Source organism: Micropterus dolomieu, linkage group LG11 (assembly GCF_021292245.1).
Source record: "Micropterus dolomieu isolate WLL.071019.BEF.003 ecotype Adirondacks linkage group LG11, ASM2129224v1, whole genome shotgun sequence".
Taxonomy (NCBI): Eukaryota; Metazoa; Chordata; class Actinopteri; order Centrarchiformes; family Centrarchidae; genus Micropterus; species Micropterus dolomieu.
In genome coordinates this window covers 8,594,950-8,610,771 of record NC_060160.1, presented here as the reverse complement: position 1 = coordinate 8,610,771, position 15,822 = coordinate 8,594,950, and positions in this window count along the sequence as shown.

Genomic DNA, 15,822 nt, shown 5'->3' with positions numbered 1-15,822 from the left:
GCAATCTCAGTCCCGGCTGTTCTCATCTGTGACACCACCATGGTGGAACGAGCTACCACACGCCATCAGATCAGGGTCGTCCCTCTCTAACTTTAAGAAGCTCTTGAAAACTCATCTCTTCCCAGAACACTTCCTCTTATAACACCTCTAACCCCTAACCTCTAACATGTACTTCCTGCCCCCTTCTTCTTCTATTCCCTTACAGTTCTCTTGTATTGATTGCACGTTTTTGTTAACTCTTCTTTCCCTAGGCATTTATTCCATTGATGCCATACATGCTATTACTTCTTACTAGTATTTATTGCTGCCCTTACTAGTATGTATTGTCAGTTGTACATCTTTGTGCTGTGTTGATGCTCTGTTGATGCTTGTTTGTTGTTCCTCAAATGTAAGTCGCTTTGGATAAAAGCTGTAATGTAAATGTGATGTAATGCTTCATAGCATAAAGTAGGAGGAGGATATTCTCACTTCCAGACTTTCAAATAAATATTTTAGTAATGTTGAAATTAGGGCTGCAGCTAATATTAATTTTCCACCCTGATACTTTTCTTGATTAATAGTTATTTCTATAAAATGTAAGAAAAATACAGAAAATTCCCCTTAAAATATTCCACAACCCAGGTTGGTCTGTCTGATGTCTTTTTCGATATTGCTATCAGTATCGGCCTCAATAATCCATTACTGGTTTGGACTATACAAGGTAGCATCTTCAAATGTCTGACCAACAGTCCAAAACTCTGGAACTAGTGCCTGTTTGGCTATTTTTGCATGAAAAAATTGCTTAATTGGCTTTAGATTGGCTATTAATTAGTATAATGATTATGTATTAATATAATATATGATAGTTAAGCATCCACTTGGTTTAGCTCAATCCAATTTGTTTATTGTCTGCAATAAATGTTATTCTTCGACTTTATTTCTCTCTACCTTGCTATTTAATAATTTTTCTATTTGTCCTCTCTCAGTCAACCATGTTTTCACATTGCTTTTACCCAAATAAACACCTAACTGCTAACACAGGAATCACAAAAACAGACTCGGCCCACCTCCTCCATCTCGTGGTGGCCCCAACACCAGCCCCTGTTATGACAGCTCCCAGTGCTGTCTTGACTTAACCAAGGCAGGACACACACATCCGCAGTTATAATTCAGTAATTTGTGTTTGTGCATTCTGTGACAATTGTGACAAATGACTGGCCCGGAGTGAAATGCCAACCTGCCCCCCCACCTCCTTATTTCCTGCTCGGGGGCCGACGTATGCTTACACTACTCAGGTGTGCTCTGAGAGGGTTTGCGTGCTGAGCATGAATAGGCCAGCTGACAAGAGAAATGATTACACAGACATGTTTATTTTTAAATGTGATTTTTATTTAAGAATCATATCAACTCAGCAAGTCTGTATGATCATGTTTTGCAAGGGGTTGCATGCCGCCTTCGCAAATTTTTTTTTATTCTCCTTGTGGTGAAGTGAATCCCTAAACAGCTTTAGCGCACACTGTCGGGCAACATGTTTTGCCTGTCCGAACGCATGCTTACACATGCTTACTCATGGGAAGCAATCATCTCATCTAGCCAGCCCCCTCATTTACATTTTCCGGGGCATTTTTCATCATAAATGCGTTCTGTCAGCAATATTTGCGGGGGAATTGAGGGTTTGCATCGCAGCGGGTCTCAGCAGAACACGGAACCTATGATGGAAGCCAGGCAGCAACAGGAGGAATCCTGGTAATGTTTTACCCACGAAATGAGTTCCATTCCCTTGGAAATCCTGCGCAGAGTTAGGGATATAATACTCATATGGAGCAGTTTATAAGGATTAAGAGGTTTTATTTAGTCTATGGGGCCAGCGGGCGTCCTCTCAGCAACCTTCCTCCATCACATCTTTCCCTGCTGTTGGGTGGATGACTAGTCGGTTAACACGTGGGATGGCAGAAGAGGGCTCCGAGTCTATAGAATGGTGTTTTTGGTGGTGACAGTGTCTGACTTTGCCCAGTCCTATGTGCCAGCCGCCCTGTTTGAACCAGACCAGACAGAGAGTCAGCAGGTCTCTGGCAGGTGGTCTTGGGTCTGCTGTTGATTTCTGGTGTCTTTCCAGCTTAGTTCTAAAAAATGTTGTCTTTACTCTTTTACTCTGATGCATTAGGCTGAACAAAAACAGGTTCTTCTCTAAGTATATACATTGTTTGTACTATTAAAGTGACCTGTAATTTTGTGTTTGCTTTTTATCTGTTGAGATACATTTCTACATGTGTGCTGTAGAGTCTGTGTACGTGTGTGGCTTTCCCCCATCTTTTTCCCAGAAGGAAAAGTCTCATGTTCACTCTCTAACTCGTCCTGGTAGAGGGTCAATTGCAACCAGTTGGCCGCCAGTCTGGTCCAAAGTAAACATTTGGAGAGAGGCGACTGTATAGGCAGGTACCTGGGGGCTCTGTTAGTTGCTCAGCTTTCCCCTTCCTCCCACTCTCTCTCCCCCTCCCTTCTCCCCCTGTACCTCTACACCTCTATGCCTAAGGGCTCGAGATTGCCAGGGTTGCTGCTTTTGGATGCAGCTGGCTGGTGGCTTGCCTTCGTGAGATGGTCCATCTCATGGGACTGGCTCTCAAAAGAGTCTGCTTCATTGGCCCAATTGGTCCTGCCTGCCTGCTGTGGTCTGGCTAGTTTAAGAGCACTGGAGTATCACAGACTGAGACAAGCCAGCCCAGGTCTATTTGGTATGTATATACATGAACGCAAAACACAAAGCACATCTCCCTCATTGTGTAAGCTATCAGGAATATGGTTTTCATTTAGGGCTTTGTGTGCCAGTTAGATTTACTCAGGTCCAGGCAGGGGCCACTTTTGTTTTGTGTGGCAGGAGAGGGAAGGTCTGCTGCAGATTTGCTGTGAAGTGTCGGGCAGCAGTGCACACCAGAGAGACCACTCTGCAGCTTGCAGCCTTTTTTGAACCTGATGGCAGACGACTCCTTTAACTGGGGCTGGGGAGCAGTCTGCACAGCTCAATATTGCCCACATTAATCAAACTCACATTTCCTCACATCAGCCCGTGTGCCTATCAGCAGGGCTGGCTTGTTAGCATAATGAATTCAGGTGGTTCTACACACAGGACCACAGTACTCTAAAAGTGAATTCAGTATGTTGGAAGATAGAATAAAACAAGAATGTTTTTCTGCTTTATTTAGGTTAAAAACTGAATTGCCATTTAATCATCAGGTTGTTTTTCTGTAATTGTGCCATTTTCTAAAGAAACCTCTTTTTGCTAACCTAAAAGCAAAAAAATATGGAACTGCCCTCATTGATTTTTACATATTTGATATAAAGTCATGCCACATCCAGGTGCCACATATTTGCTTTGCATTTACTTGCATCACAGCTCCTATAGGTCGACTCAGCATAAAACATCAAAATCTATCATTTCACGGAGAGTTTAAGTCAAAATGGCCTTTTGTGTACGCGGTGAGTTATTTCTTTTCAGGCAGACTTCCTCTTGGTATGAGTGAGGGGGGCAGAGGGTCAGAGGAGGGGGGGGGGGGGGCTAGGGCGGTGGGCTGGCTGTCTGAGAGAGTGAAAGCATGCAGTCAGACAGTGGGAGAGGACTTTGCTTTGCTGTTCATTCATACAGGTGCTTATAATTTGCAGCGTGTGATTAATCATTGTTGTGTTTGGGGGTGACATCTTGTTTAATGAATCTGTCTGTCTCATACTTTCACTGTTCTGGGGAGGTAGGCAGTATGTAGCATGCATAGCATTATGTATTATAGACAGACATCTACATATATGCACACACGTGAAGAATTTTAATTTCAAGCTTGTTGCTGCTAAAGAGCTTCCATGCTTACTACTGCACTGATGTTGAAGTCAAAAACTGAGCGGGTGTACGAAGTAGCCAAATGCAACATGTGTGCGAGCCCACCAGCTGCCACCACACAGAGGCGGTGGTGTTTTCCGTGTGTTTGCTTTGGGTGGAGGGCTGGCTGGCTGGTCAGCATGGCTGTAAATCAGAGTCTTCCTGATGGAACCCTGATGGACAGGAACCTAATCTGTCCCCGGTGTGTCATTATGCTCAACCTCCCAGATAGCTACAGATCCTGCTGCTCCTCTCATCTCTCCTTGGCCTCAACACATATACACACACACATACACAAACACACACACACACAGACCCACACATACCTACGTCCACAGTCATCCAGCTGGGGCAGCCTCCTGGAAACCAGAGACAGTAACGGAGACACACATGTTGAACATAAACCGGTTGAGCCAGTGTCAAGAGTTCATCGTCGGCATCTGTCATAGCAAAGCCAGCGCCCAAAAAGCATTTTCTACTCTCACACCACAGCGCCTCGCTGTTGCTTCAAATGTACACAGGCCATGCAACTCCTGTCGCCAAACTGGCCTCAGTGATGGCTAAACAAAAGCAAACTGACGGATCCTTTTAGGACATGTTAGGATCTGTCCCAGGGCTCCTGCAGAAGAGCCCCCACACACTGTAGTGAGTCAGAGCCAAGGTGTCATCTGTTACTTTTATGAACCGTTACATATCCAAATGGAAAAGAAAATAGTGTATTTCCATTTGATGTAAAAATTAAATATATTCCCTGACAAATAAATCAAGATTTCAACAGTACGTTTAATTATTTTTTTTTTTCAGGACTTTATGACTTTGTAATAAAACGCTTAAAACTTTAGATATCGTCCATAAAGTTGTACTTTGATTCTCTCAGAGTTTTTGTTTTCCTAATCAGATGTTTTCAAATGATGTATGTTACGTTTTGGAACACCTCAAACTCTTGGTTTTATTAGTCTGGTTACTCTGTGACTTTTTCCAAAAAATGGTTCCCACTCATGATTCTGCTGACAGTCTGGAGTGATTTCAGCTTTTCGGACAAAATAGCAGGATAAAAGCGACCACCACATCCGTGCATGGTTTAGTTGGAGTTTGTCCAACGAGGAGATCTTGACCCCTCAATTACAGGATGATGGAGCTGTTTCTTTTACGTGTTGTTGAATTTCATTAACGATTTTGCATCCACACATGTTAAAAATGAACTCAGTAAAGCTTTGAATGTTGCTCTAAAGGATTTTCCTAAAATGTGCTGACAGTTGTATATTTCTGACAAAGATTTCTATGCAGTATCCAATGCTCCTATGCATTCAGCTGTAGCTGATCTTTGGTTCCTTCTGCTACCTTCTGCAACAAGTCTTTCAGAAAGCCAGAAACCGGAGAACCAAGGCTATAATCTGATGCCATCACAAGACAAAACGTGGATGTGCTCCACTAACAATGAATTGGAGACTTATAGACTCAAAGAATGTTTGCTTGACCTTTCTCAGCATCACGTCGGACACAGAGTCAGTCCAGAAAGTCGGTCTGTCATTGACTGCCAATGGAGCAGCTCCAGGGTTTGCCTCTTTAATGACTTGCCTCTCATTCCCAGCTTGAGTGAAATGTGATCATTTATACAAATCTTGATAAAACTGTCTTGAGATTGCATGAATATTGCCATGTTTGCTCTGGTTTTATACTGGAGTAGAAGAGCCAGTTTCTGTCTATCTAGGCCTCTCAGCATCTGTTTCCCTATCTGCAGATCTATAGTCTGTTTGTATATGACTTAGAAAGCACTGATAGGCAGATGGGTAAGGCCTGTATTGTGATTAAGTCTGAGTATAGTTTCCCTGGTGCTGGGTGAGCCACGTGGCACGCGGCCATCTGCCAAAACAAAAGCCGTCAGAGATGCCCTGTCACACAGTGAGCCATTAAGCTGCCCGCCCGCATGCGACAATTAATTACCCCAATTCAAATAATGTTGATAAATCATAGACATAACACAAAGCTGTGCTGCTGATTGCATAATTATTGCATCAAACCACCGCCGTATGTAACATAATCACAGTCTCTCATCATGCTCAAACCACCAGCGTGCATCTGGAGCGGCGTTATGCAATGTTTGGAAAGAGACACAGCGAGCTCGCTAACAATATGAGTGAAACTGGTAGGTTTGTGTAGGGCTTTAACTTGTCCTAGAGTCTTTTATTTAAACGGGACAAGAGAGCCCTATTGTGTTTGCATGGGACAGACCTCCTCCCACACAAAGTGCTGGAACATATTTTCGACTGTGTTTAAGCAGTGATGGCTGAGTGCATTTACACTTTAGTAATGGTTTCCTGCCTTTAACTCTCCTGGCTTAGGACAAGAGTGAACCATGCTGGTACTTCCCTTTTGCTACTGCCGCAGGTCCTGCCTCTACTTCTACTGCAGCCTGCAGCTCTTCTCCTTTTCCCCCTCACGCCGTCAACTAGCCAAGTACAGAAAGGACAGACCACCCTGTCAGATTATTCACTCTCTCCTCTACTGTACCACTCCTATCATTGGATAGTTTGTGGACTGAAAGATCGTATCACTCTTCAGGAATGTCCGTTGGTTTGCCAGTCCCTGCATCATTTGCATTTATCTACCTTGAAGCCTTTGTCTTTACCCGCAAAGACTGTATGTTTGGAGAATGTCCATACCGTGATACATCCCGAAATGTCAGCCAACTAGGGTTTTCTTCCAGGCGGCATGAGGCCTGGGCCCACAGAAGATCCTCTACCCTGTCTGTATTTTCAATCTCAAGCTTGATCTCAAGCTTCTGGGTCGCAAAGTTACAAGCTAGTTTGCACATGGCAGCTTTTTTCTCCCAGCAGCTTGCTGTTATGACATACAGGTGCTCAACAGCCTGTTAACAGTAAAGGTGATGGTCTTTTCTGTTTTTAAAGATATCCATCCAGCCTGCTCTAGACAGCAGCTAGCAATGGGGGAAGCGTCAACCTATCCATATAGACACAGGGTGTTAACAACTAATTAAAGAATTTACTGCCTCACTAAAACTCCATTATTGCTGTTCTCTCCCAATTATTGGCTCTATTATCAGCTTTTATGGACTCAGGTAAGCTTCCGGAGAAAGTTTTGGTTGTTTTGGCTGAGTGGTCAGCTTGGTCCCTCCTCTAAAATTACGGGATTCGGAATAGCTATGAAGCTCAGAGCCTGGAATGTGTGAAGTTTTTGTGATAAAGACAGATTATCTTTCTAAAGTGACACACTGTGTTGATAGAACATTTGCATATCTATTTTTCTTGTTACATTAAATGGAATATGCTTCTGCAGCTGCTTCTCCTTTCGCTCAGGCAGAGAGCCATCTTTTGTGTGGTTCCCACATGTGCTTTCCATCTCTGTCTCAGTCTTACCTCTTTGTGTATTAATCAATCTCTGTCTCCCCTCCGTCCACTAGGTGACAGTAACGACACAGCTCTCCCCTCTGGGGGATGGGGATAGGATGGGGTGTAATCTTTGTTTACACAAGGTGAATTGGCTGAAGAGTAGAGGTTACAGGCTGGGTGGGTGCGTCAGCAGCAGTGGTGATGTTGTAGTGATGTGGTGACGTGGTGGTGAAGTTAATGATGGTGGTGTCTACAGTGGGAAGTCCACTTACTACCCATTTACTATTCTGCTTCACATCACTCAGCAGCATATAAAGTCTCGCCATGATGGACCATTCGTTGTGCTCTGTGAAAGCTGAAAAAAAAAGGTGTCATAGAACATAGAAACTTCTTAGTTCCGGTTGTTTCGGAGCTGCGTAGTAGTAGCAGTAGTAGTTGTAGTTTTCACTATTATGGCTAATACCACCAGGTACCGACTTAGCTACTTCAGAGCTCCAACAGGAGCCACATCCTATTGTTCCCAACTTTTTCTTCGGATGTAATCTCACAGCCATGTCAGATAAACTTCTGGTTTCGTAGCGGTCATGTTCCAGATGTGTTCATTTGAACTGATTTTAAAGTGAATTTTATGTAACATTACTAAATATGCAAAACTCTTTTTTCAGACAGGATATGTTGATGTTAAGGTTTGATCTCTTTTTTTGCAGTATAGTTTTGGTCATGTCTGCATTCGTGCTACTACCACTTTGAGTGGTAGCAGCTGGACATTTCAACTGTTTATAGAGTTTGAAATGGGAGTGGTCGCTGTTTCCAGAAGTGTTTTTCCCCATTCTGTAATTCCATTCAAACTCCTGCTGTCAACAGCAGTAAGTGGTATTCAGGTGCTACAGCTAACTCAAAGTTCTATTTTTTCAAATTAGCTGAGCTGATACTCCACAATATTTGATGTAATTATTTAACAAACTAGAACAGTGTGGGCTGATGTGTCTAACCGTTAATTCAAACAGGCCTGGCGGCTTGACACATACAAGCCAGATGAGAATAATGATAATGATTCAGTGTTCTGATGATTAGAGAACTGCAGTGAAATATTGTGATACGTTTAGCATTTTTCATGTCAGTGTCATATCTGTTTCATCTATTTAAATTCAACTGTCATGCAGGAAAATAAACATCACGGTTTCTCAGTTACTATGAAGTTGTAAGATCTCCCTGATTCCAAATTAGATGATAGTAGATAAGAGTTTGGGCCGAGGGTGGGCTATTTGTGTTTTCTCACTGTTTTGGTTACCTGTAGTCTCACTTTACGAAGGACTCCAATTAAATGGATTTCAAGTGAAATCTAGAGATGCACAATTAATCGCAATATGGCAAAATTCAGTATCCATTGCAGAAGCTGCGATTTTGTGAGGAAGGTAAAATGTATGACAGAACAGCATTATAATAAAGCACTGCAGAGCTGCAGATGTGCCACAACCAACAAATCCTGTTCTCGGGATATAAGAAAACACATCTGACACAAAAGTGATCATTCCCACTATCATATCATCATATTGCAAAAAGGTAAAATCTGTCAAAAGAATTGCAATATGATTCTTTTGGCATATCATACAGCCCTGCTGATATCTGTATTCTGCACTGACTGATCTTTGTGTTCCAGTTTTAAAAATACATAATTTTTGTTCATCCTGGATATGAACAACTCCAGGCATGTGTGGAGGTTTGATGAAATGGCGCAGACAGGTAAGTTTTAGGAAAACTACACAAAGAGACTGTGGCGAGTGAAATGATTTAGCACTGCAGTGTTTTATGCCAGTCTTGGTGATTATCATGTTTTTATTCAAATTAAGGAATTACATTACGTTTTCACCTGCTTATTTAGCAAATGTTATGATGGGCTACTAGAGGCAGTTGGATAATATCTTAAATATGTGGCTGGGTATCTAAATCCATTTGATAAATCACTATAATACTCTTAAAGCGCTTAATTAAGGACTGACTGTAATATAGAATATTGGGAAATTCAGATCTTCTGCTTGATTTTAATGTCACGTCAGTGTGCACAGTGCGTATGATACTACTTAGGGGACACTCAGGTTAATGTCTTCTGTTTTTTTGTTGGGAATTTGGGGAGTTTGACAACCTGGGAGGATTTACATTATGCAGTTTTAAGGGATAACACACACTGGTATTATATGGGCTGATTCCATTATTTTTAGACATGGAGATAATGTTCACACAACTTCGTCCATGTTGACTGGCTCACCTTCACTATATCTAAAAATCCTGGCATACTGTATTACCTCCCAAGCCTATTTTATAGATTTTAAGTCTGATCAACAGGTTGGCTTCTTCAGTACTACAGTACAGTAGCATGACCTCTAAAATTAAGCTTCTAAAATAATGCCCTGTCTGTCCCAGTCTAGATTTATGTTGTGACCTCTTATGGGCTCCCAACCCCCGTTTTGGCAACCACTGGTTTATAGGGAACAATAGGCATCTATTATAAAAAAATACCCTGAAGCGTTTTCAGCTGCACGTTGTGCTCTTATTTGTAGAACTATATGGCAATCCCTGAAACCTTTGTTACAGGATTATACAGTTTATTTAGATGGTGACAGGTGTCCTGCAGGAGTTGGAGACAATTTGCTTAAAAAGCGATCCTCATGAAAGAATCAGGCCGAGATGACACGGAGCACTTCCTGTCAAACATCACTCACACCAGGTTTTGCATCCATTTTGTGCCCTTTTCTTCTCCTCCCTTCACCCGCTTCCGTACTGCTGCTGCATGTATTTGCATCGGATTGTGGCATGTAGAAAAAGAAGTGGGACCAGTGTCAAGGAAACAGTGACAGTAATGGAGGAGGGAGGCTCCGACAGCGCTGTACTGTCTGCACGGTCTGTCTGTCAATCTGTCACTAACTTATCATAAGCCTGACCCTGACCCCAGTCAACAGCACACACGCCACACCCACCCACACCTTTTACACTTCCCTCAGTATCAGAGTTCATCTCATGTTTGACAGACAGGGACTTACACGAGCTGTCACTGTGTATAGCCAGTGGGGGAAAATGCGGCATAACCCATGACTTATAAATCTAAACTTGAGACAGCGCACGTAACTGAAAAATAAAGACATAATTTGCAGACAGCATATATTAGTCAATATATTTCTCATTTGATATAGTCTTTGTTGACTTTTTGTTATTTGAGATGTTTGATTTGTGAGGGTGTTGAGACAGCACACTCAACTGAAAAATAAATACGTAATTAGCAAACGGGATACATTAGTCAATATATTGCATATTTGATATAGCATTTGTTTATTTTTTGTTATTTTAGATGTTTGATTTTTGAGGGTGTTAGCCGACAAAAGTATCAGGTGAAGTAAACGAATGAATTATTTCCTCCTCCTATTTCCTCCTTTTTTTTCCCCTCTCTCTTTTAATCTCAACTCATACATTGACGGCTGCTGATCTGTAAACAGGACGAGCTACACTGCAGAACGGCTCTGCAGGATATGTGTCCTTATTATGAAGAACTGGTTCCGTTTAACATGGAGAAGGGTTAAAAGCTAGTTTTCTAGGTCGGCAAAATAGCGATTGTGACCCCTGTTTACACAATCTTAAAGACTTAATGAGTCAGTACACAGAGTTCCTTTCATAGAAGAATAGTCCCACACAATAGTTCAGTATATTTTTAGTTTTTAAGCACCACAAACAAAATTCCATTTACCTCCGTTGTTTTTGTCACGAAATAATCTGCATTATTGAATACCAAATGTGTAGGAATATGTTTGTCCTCCAATGGGAATAGGGGTTGGGAGGGTTTGATAACTAACACTCAAGCAGCATTACCTTTGAAAAAGAAAAAAGAAGTCTCTATTGTCTCTAAAATAGTTAGACTCAGTATTAGATTGAATTATTTTACTGTAAACTACTTGCGGATATCCACACTGTGCACCCTCGGAGGTGATACAGTAATAACAAATGAAGCAGCACCAGTAGTTGACTCAGGTCCGTGGAATGCCGGGATGCTTGCACCTCTGGTCAGGGGCCCTCAGTTAAAAAATCCCTTGCTGTCATTGGAGATGGCCCCGCTTGTTTTTCTAAGCACCCTTTGAGCTTTTTCAAGTGCAGAATTAGGGACTGTTTGGGGAGTTAACCGGGTTGCTTCTGCGCTCCAGACAGGAAGCCTGATTGGTGATATCTGTGATTAATAGCTCGTGCTCTCTCTCTCTCTCTCTCTCTCTCCGTTTCTCTCTTTCTCTCTGTGTGTCTACCCAGATGTCTTGAGCCATTATATTATCCCGCGCGTGTGTGTGTGTGTGTGTGTGTGTGAGTGAGTGGTGGTGTGTGTGTGTGTGTGTGTGTGTTTTATATGTAAATTCCTTCATAATCAGTTCCTCCGCACTAGTGTTTGTTTTAGGAGATAGAGTTAATATAATGCTCTTTTTTTCTTTTCCTGCTGGTTTTGGTTATTTGTTTTCCCATGCACTAATTTGCTGAGAACAGATTCATCCACCTCTGACAGAAGAGCAGAGTAAGATGTGGAGCATAAATCACGTTTAGTAATGATTGCCTACTTCCGCATTAATGACATTTGTTGCTTTCTTTTATTAACTTAATTGCCTTTAATACATAGGATAATATATAGGCATTTCTTTTGTGCCCCCCTCTATATATGAGGTGATTATATGTCATGACAGTTTACATGTGACATTATTGCATCAGAATGGTTTATACTCCATTTCAATTTTAATGTGATCGGAATTTTTACACTGCATGTTTACTTTAAAAACAGGTTTGGCTCCAAGGCAGTATTTCAATACTATAGTGTGCCTCACTTGGTAGTAACTATAGTTTATTGGGCTCACCAAAGCCAGCAGGGGAGTGATATTCATGATATTCAGATCCTTTATGTTGTTTATTTCACCCACTTCCCTGATTTGCCTTGTTTAGGCCAACCGCAAGTGTTTTCTTACAAATACAGTGTAAATTTATTGCCCTCTGGTTGTAGTAGGTTTGTTTTAATAAACTCACACAATAAATGTCCCATAAAACAGTAGTCTAATTGTTTGTTATGAAAGATAAAGGAAACATGATGTTTGAGGAGGAGCAAGTAGGCCTTGCATAAAAGAGTCAGGAGATGAAAATATATATGAATTATTTTCAATTCTTCTATGTCTAGTTGGTTGTTTATATGGTGTAATAATCATAATCTTAGCCTGTGCATCTTTTTATTTATCGCCACGACATGCTTGAAAGAATTTTATTTCTGCCTCAGCTTTAAATGATCCTGAGATTAATCAGAGCGCCTGGCCCAGTTGCTGATGGATATCAGGTTGGCTTTGTTGTGCGGATGACAAATTGCAGGGGAGCAGCAGCTCACAGGGTTTGTTTAGCATTCCAGATCAGATGTGTTTTGAAAAGTATTAATGGAGGACATGGAGGAATGAGATATCACCTGCAGGTTCAGTCAGGAGCGCTTGTCAAAACCAGAGCGGACCTGTGAGGTGAGGCTCTGTCATCATGACACTTTTATGCCTCATGTCATGCCTTGAAACCCAAGGACGAGCTGTTATTTTCTGCTTTGTCTCTCAGTGAGCCAAGAAATGTGTTGTGTAGTTACATATTTTTAAAACAATTAGCAATATATGTTCATTTGTGAAATTATTCTCTCTATAACTGTTTATTGATGACCGTTTTCATGTTGTAGGCTTTGTTTACCAAGGACGAAAAGCACAAATAATCTGTCATTTTGCTATTACTTCCTTGAAACAATGGATATCTCATGTGTAATGAAAATAATCCTGTACATAATAACAGCAGCAATTAACAAAGTAGTATTAACATATTTAAGAAAGTAGCGTGTAAGCTGTCATCAGAGACTGTAGCATTTACCAGGTCAAGCAAGCGTGTGAAATGAGCAGCCAGTATGTCTCTTAAGTATTAGTCCATTTAACTGGGGGAGCTGTGCTTCCTGTGGCAGTGACCTTCTCCCTGTGGCTGCTGGGAATTACAGTCATTCAGTGTGTGTCTTGGCATGATGGATGACACCTGCACCCGTTGAGCAATCGCTCCCTGACGCACTATTGTTTTTCTTTCTCACTTTTGCGTGGGAGCAAACTGTGTGCATTCCCGAGCCAAAACCAACTCAGATAATCATCTCATCTGCGTGTGATGTATGATCTTCTTTTTCTGAAAGACAAGTCAACAGACGACCGGGAATGTCTTGCCAATATGGTGGTGGCAATGCTAGTGCTACCAGTGAGGCCACTTTGTGTCCATGCCAGAGACTTGCTGCATCATCGACACAATATCAACGAAACTGAATAAGGGATAATGCAGCAGTATTTAACACCGCATCTCATTGTTTCTTCCATATGGTCCCCTCATCCCCTTAATACCTGAAACAAAAGCCAAATTCCGCGGCTGTTAAAATGCTGCACATGATGTCAGATCTGTGCACTAAGAAAACCAGGCATTAAATCAAAACTATATGTTGCACAGTATAAAATCAGAATAGCTCACTGTGTTCTTGCAGTCGTTTTGTTTCCACAGTGCAATTATCCTTTGCACTGTGCCTTGGCGCAGAATGCATTTTGTGGCAAATAGCAGTCTTGTAGTGTATGTGTAAGAGTGTGTTAATGGCTGTGCTCCAGACACTCCTTTGTCATTAGCACTTGTGCCTAACTGAGCGTGTGTGTGTATGTGTGTGCGTGCCTGCAAGGCGCCGAATGACAAGTCCTGTCACTACCATTGTGGTTCAGAAACAAAACAACCTTCAAATAATGGAATCTCCCAATATGTCACTCACTGGTGCATAGCAAAGCTATAAACTCAACCAGATGGCATGTCGCTGTAATAGTACTCTCCTGGCAGCTGTAGGAGTTGGGTGCCTACAGTTGAAAAGTTGAAACCAGAGAAGGAAAGGCAGAGCTAAGCAACTCATTAGCATCATCTCCTTGGTTTGGCCTCACCATGCTCAGTGACTGTGCATCAGAGGCTATACAGGGGTGTGAAGTGCTCCCGAGAGTGTGTGGGTTCACTACTGCCGCGCTCTATGATTAAACAGTAGTATGTGCTGACAGCTGGGGTAGAAGAGCATGATGCACTGGGGCACATTAGAGTGAGAAGTTGCTTCAGTGGTGTCGAGGAAATTACATATTTGGTGTCTCGACACAGAGACCTTTCCATGACGTGTGACCTCCCAAGCTGGATCAAAATAAATGACAATACTACTTAGTAGTTTTAAACAGTTCCTATAGAACTGGAGCCGGGGGAGAAATCAGCTCCCTAAAATATCAGCAATTAAATGCTTCACTCAGAATAGCCTCAATAGATCAAAATATTTTGCAGTGACAAGTTGCATCTTATGGATCTGTCATCAGTTATATAATTACAGCGCCCTCTGTTGTAGCCTTTTCAGTAATTGGATTGACAAGGCACACAACATAATTTGTTCTCGCTGGGCCCTCTTTTTTTTAATGGGAACAACTTTCACTATTCCTCTTTTCACCTTTACAAATACAAAACACAGAAAACCCTTTGTGCCTGGAAGCTGTCAAAAGATATTCTGGGACATAAAGGAAGCCCCTAAATGAAGTGGAAACAAATATTACAGCACTTCCTTATAATTTAGATTGCGTGAATTATCATATCATAGTATGTTGATTCTGTCCTGTGTGGCAAACATTGTACTTGGCAATGTAGTTAGAAAAAAAACAATTTCAATTTGGTGACCTGCACCCTGTCATACAACAGTCAAGTTAGCACTATGGTCGCACACTTTCTCTTCTTTTATTTTTTCTTCGAACCCCTGCAGACTGTCATCAGCTGTTCTTGAGGTGTCTCGTCTACAAGGGCGTTAGACGAATGCTCAAGTAAACACAGCCAAGTTTTGCATTCATACTTGTCATCACTTAATCCTTCCGCAACTGCCAGGCACCACATACATTGCTAACTGACATTAACCTTGCATGTAAAGACACTAGTCCATAGTGCAATTCTGACAGCCTGTGAACTGAACTCAACACACTGAACTAATCACTGTATGTGAATTGCACAGTGGGGCAGGGCTGTCAATTAGTAAAAAGTGTTAACTACTGTTACCTTTCTAAGTTAATGAAGCATTTGGTAGCCTGTATCCTTTAGAGTTCCTGTAATGTAAGGTTAACGATGAGGCCCAAAATCTAGTGTGAATCATTTTAAGTGAAGTATCCAGATGTGCACAGCTGCTCTAGTCACTTGCTGGTACAAGCAAATGTAGCAGTGAATCCCTTTGGTTATTAATGAAAAAAATAATTTAATTTAATACATATACACTGAACAAAATTATAAACGCAACACTTTTGTTTTTGGCTCCATTCATCATGAGCTGAACTCAGACATCTAAGACTTTCTCTATGTACACAAAAGGACTATTTCTCTCAAATATTGTTCACAAATCTGTCAAAATCTGTGTTAGTGAGCACTTCTCCTTTGCCGAGATAATCCATCCACCTCACAGGTGTAGCATATCAAGATGCTGATCAGACAGCATGGGTATTGCACAGGTGTGCCTTAGGCTGGCCACAAAGAAAGACCCTCGAAAATTTGCAGTTTCACTGTATTAGGGGGGTCAGG